Source organism: Aythya ferina (assembly GCF_964211825.1).
Source record: "Aythya ferina genome assembly, chromosome: 1".
In the NCBI taxonomy this organism is placed as follows: domain Eukaryota; kingdom Metazoa; phylum Chordata; class Aves; order Anseriformes; family Anatidae; genus Aythya; species Aythya ferina.
This window is the reverse complement of record NC_140296.1, coordinates 167,239,513-167,244,231: the sequence shown is the minus strand read 5'-3', so window position 1 is coordinate 167,244,231 and position 4,719 is coordinate 167,239,513. Positions and strand designations below refer to the sequence as shown.

At 37.5% G+C, this 4,719-nt stretch overlaps 1 long non-coding RNA gene across 1 annotated transcript; it reads left to right on the top strand.

The window, feature by feature from the left end:
• Positions 1 to 1,977: 1,977 nt before the first annotated feature.
• Positions 1,978 to 3,882, top strand: LOC311429899. Its single transcript, XR_014688457.1, has 2 exons — positions 1,978 to 2,059; positions 2,860 to 3,882. It is a non-coding gene; the product is annotated as an uncharacterized lncRNA (long non-coding RNA).
• Positions 3,883 to 4,719: the final 837 nt, after the last annotated feature.

The following is a 4,719-nucleotide window of genomic DNA, read 5'->3' as shown; positions in this document are numbered from 1 at the left end:
GATGCCTTTTGGAGCTGGTCCTCTAGAGACTACTGCTGTGGTTGTTGTTTATCTTGTTTCTTACAGACAAGGCATATCAGAATCCTCTCGTGCTCTCAGAAATCATTTTGATGATAGCAGTGAAGACAGCTAACTTTTAGGACACTCTGGTTGGACACTTTGCTTCCAGAAGAGAGAAAAAGGATGAAAGCTGAATCCTAGGACAATGAAACTCTTGCATTTTGAACAGCCACACAGCATGAGACAAACTCCTCAAATCATTTTTAGAGAAAGAGAGATTTACCTAAAAATGCTCTTCCACAGTATCAGGATCATAGGTCTTCTTGAAGAAGAAAAGTGAAATTTCAACAAAGCGTCTTGGAACCATCTTCAACATAAGAACAGGCAAACATCAGTTAGATTTTTGCAGCCTACTCTGTAACTTAATGAAATTTAGGAAAAATACATACATCCTTGCTGAGTTTTTCTGAATGACATATAAAAGATGTGAAAGGATGCTATGTCTCAAGAATACAAACTTGAAATACTGCCTTGTAAGGAAATGCACTTTGTTTCACAATATAAACATGTCACCTGTTCCTACTTTTAACCTAAACATACAGATGGATATACAGAGCATCTCATCATTGAGGTATAATATCCCACTTTAACATTTGGGGTATTTTCTGGTACTGCCTGCTTCTGAAATCACTTGAGTAACCTCAGTCTCCATTTTGTCTTCTAGAGTTCATGGTTGCAAAGAAAACCAGGAAAATTCTTGAACGGTTAAACAGGAAGAGGAAAAAAAAAAAAAAAAAAAAAAAGTATTTATTATTTTAAGTCATCATTTTTAAGACAACCTTAAAATGGTTAGGATTCTGATATATGGTTTCTGAATATCTCTCTAAGTAGATTCTGGGGTTTAAACAAACATTCACATGACAATAGGCAATGGTGATTTAAGATGTTATCACTCCTCTCTTTCATCTGTTTTATTCCAGCAAGGCAGTAGACAGTAGAAGAGATATATGACTCCTCCTTAGTAAAGTCAAACATCTCAGAGGCCACTAGACTTTTCAAATAAATGATTGACAAGAGCTCACATAGCAACAGACTGGCTACCAGAGCAATATGCTGCAGGGTCAGAAAGCACCTTCCTTTGCTGTGTTGGTGTGGTTGTAAATTCAGGGACAAGCATGAAACATGCACAGAAATCAAAGCACGATATCAGAATTTGCGTGAGGTTTGTTTATCCTGGCACTGACCTGCTCATCATTAGGTGCTTAAGGGTATACTAAACGCTATTCAGAACACAGCTTACTTCTGAGAACATTGTAGATATATATGCTCCTCTGGCTAGTGAGATTCTTGTTTAACACTGTGTACTGTACTATCATAGCTACATGGCAGGAGACAAGCCTGAATCTCTGAATGCACATAAGAGAAGCAGTGGAAATTTTAGCATCTGAACCTGCGCTGAGCGGTTTCACTGTCCTCAGCTGCAGTTCAGTGATGGACAACACTGCTGTTTCTGCTACCACAAAGGTATTTTTTAATTTTGTTCCAAGAAATCACTGACTGAGTGACCTGGAAAAGTTTATTAGAAAGCATTTAATTCCTCCTTTGTGTTTTATATTGCCATTTTCAGTCAGCTTGGTAAGGTTGATTCCCATTGCAGCAGGACAGATAGATTGACATACACAAAAGGATCCAACAACTGCATACAGCAAGCATAGGAAACACTTTGCTGATATCAGCATGTCTTCAGTGTCACTGCCATAAGCTTCCGTGATTTACTCTGTTTTAAAGTGTTTCCTATGAATGTAATGAACTGTAATGATGGTTAATAAAGTTGGACTCCTAATTGTGACCATCTAAAGTCAGACATCTGGTCTAAAGTAGTAGACCACACCTGTATCTACACCTGTGCTCTCTACACCTCTCTACACCTGTGCTCTATACATTCAATAAAATTAACTCTGAAAGCAAGTCATCCTATTTAGTTCAGACCATTATCTTAGGAGTGGCATGAATTGCCTACAGGAGGTGTGTAACTCCATTGCCTCTAAAGAAAGTCTTGGTAAGAGACTTAGACATTATGCTTTCTTTCTCATTCTTCTAGTTTTATTTAGTTCACAAAGGTGGATTGGTTTATTTGTTTGTTTTCAAATGTTCAAGCCCAGTGGCATGCTTTGCTTTGTCTTAAGTCACACTTATGGTGGTTTTGACTTCACAAATATACAGTTAAATGTTGCTGGAACTGAATATAATGATGTCCTTCAATAATGAGAAACAATTTCTCTAATAGCGATGAAATGTAACTTAAGTAGCTGCTGAAAATATAGGGACTGAAAAATGACTGTAATTAGCTGAACAACTTCATTGCTCTGTGAACACTATTACCTATGTATTATTATTGTGACATCAGATTAAGGCTAAATAAAACTCTTTAGGGAAATGAGGAAACAGGTGAAAAGACAGCTTGACTGGAAAAAGCAGCTTAACAGAGGAGCTGAAAGGTAATATAAAAATAGAGTTAGAAAGTTCAAAATAAGAACTGCCACCTGTCTCATATTTTGTCATAAAGAACAGTTCTGTGAAGCAAAACTGCTCTTCAGTTTCAAGAGCCACAACTCAGCCACCAGAAACCTGCCCAGGTCTGACATAAGTTTTAAATTCAGAGGCATCATTGCACAACATGGATTGAAATTTGCTAAACTAGAAGAAATATGTCATATTTCTTCTCATCATGGATGTTTCTGCTGGGACTTCATAAGCATGATGAATGTTTGATTAGTAATGAAGTGAAAGATTTACTCTGTAGCCATGCTAACTTAGGCTTGACATACTACAATCTCAAACCCAATTTATTTTCTGTAGGTCGCAAGTGTGAGCTGTACAAGAAGCTACCCCAACTCCGTCCTCACCTTCTCTTCTTAAATGTTTGCTTTTACCCCAGGAAACTTGGAATTTCCTCTCACAGATAAATTGCTGCACTGTGACCAAAAAAAAATTTAGCAAAGTTAGCAAAAAAGGTCAGCAGCTGAATAACAGACTAACATCAGTGTTTTGGGCTACATTAAGGGGGTTGTAAGTACAGAAGTACAAGTGAAGATCTTTTGGCCTTGAGGTTATGAGAAGGGAGCCTTGCAGTCCCTAGGTTGAGAGCTGGCCAGGATGACTGGCCAGCACAGTGACCATTGCAGTGACTATGGCTCTGCTTGCCCACATCTCATGGTGCTCTGTCCTACAAGCCCAGGAAGGTTGTGGCCTGGCTTCTCTTCACATCAAAACAGCTCTCAGTTGGGGATAAAGGTACCTAGTCAAATGCTGGGCACACAAAGGAAGAAAAAGAAGAGGAAATGTGGACAATTAGAGATTAAAAAAGAAAAGAAAAAGAAAATAAGATTAACAAGGAGTGGTATGGATAGCTCTACAGACAGAATAGGGGAAGAGAAACAGGGCTAGAGAAAGCCTTACTATCATCCATTGGCAAGAAGAGGACATATGGACAAAGAATGCACAGTAAAACAAGCTTTCCATCACCATCAATTGATAAAAACATAGAAGTTCATCTTCAAATACAGGTTCATTTTCACTTCTGTCTGTCTTCAGCTCTTCAAATATCAGAAGTCACATGAGCTCGATGGATTGTGGGGCCATGCAGAAAAAGAAAGGAAGAAAGAAGGAGCCTCACTTTACAAGATAGGAAGGAACGTTACTTTGAGAAGCATCTGACAGACAATCTGAAAGATAATTTATCTTGACCTTTACTGGCCTGGGAAGAAGACTTTTAAGTAAATGTTACATGATGGGGACTGTACCTCCAGCATCCAGTGACCACTCAAATGTGTAAATGAATTCTTTAAAGCATGTCAGCACTTTTAAAGGGAAGTGTCACCACTGATGGTCACTGATGCCTTCTGTCTTTGAAAGAGTTGCCCAGAGTCAGGAACCACTGTGTGGAAGAAGATACCACTATATCATTTAAAGCTTGATGAAAGAACACCAGGAAAAAAAAAGAAAAAAAAAAAAAAAAAAGTATCATGCATAGAAAAAACAATTATTTATTGAATGTTAGAAGTCCAGTACATTAACTGCTCTTTCAGTGCAACTGGCATTTACAGGGTGCCATTAGAATTATCATGGGAATTTCAGAGTTTGGTGCAAGAGAACAAATTCTACAATTAGTATTTCACTGGCCAAGTAAGCTTGATGGAGGTTAGAGATAGTAAAATAACATCCTGAAATATTAATATATCTATTATAAATCCATGGTCCCTAAATAATGTAACCAAAATGTATATGACTTCATATAGTGTGTGATCTCTTCAGCAATACTCTCTCTGATGTGTATTTGGAAACCAATAGTTGCTTTTAGCTCCTTTTACTAGCCTAGTTTTGCCTTTTTTTGTTTTATAGTTATGATTCCATCTTGAAAGATATAAACTCAGAAAAGTTCAGCTAATTTGTTTTCAACTAGATGCCATATTTTTTCTTTTTAAACCTGCAGGCTTGTTGTGACTTACCAATGAAATAATATGTGATACTCCTTCATAATATAAAATTTCAGCACAGACTGTTTATCATTACAGTCTGTCTTCTGCTTAATGTCACCCAGGTGAGTGAGGACTCCCCATCTAGACACAAAAGAATGATTTTTTATTTCCTGTGGCTTTGCTTCTTTAAGTGGTCCCAATAGTCTTGCTGTGAAATTAGAAACTATAGATCTAGCAAGAA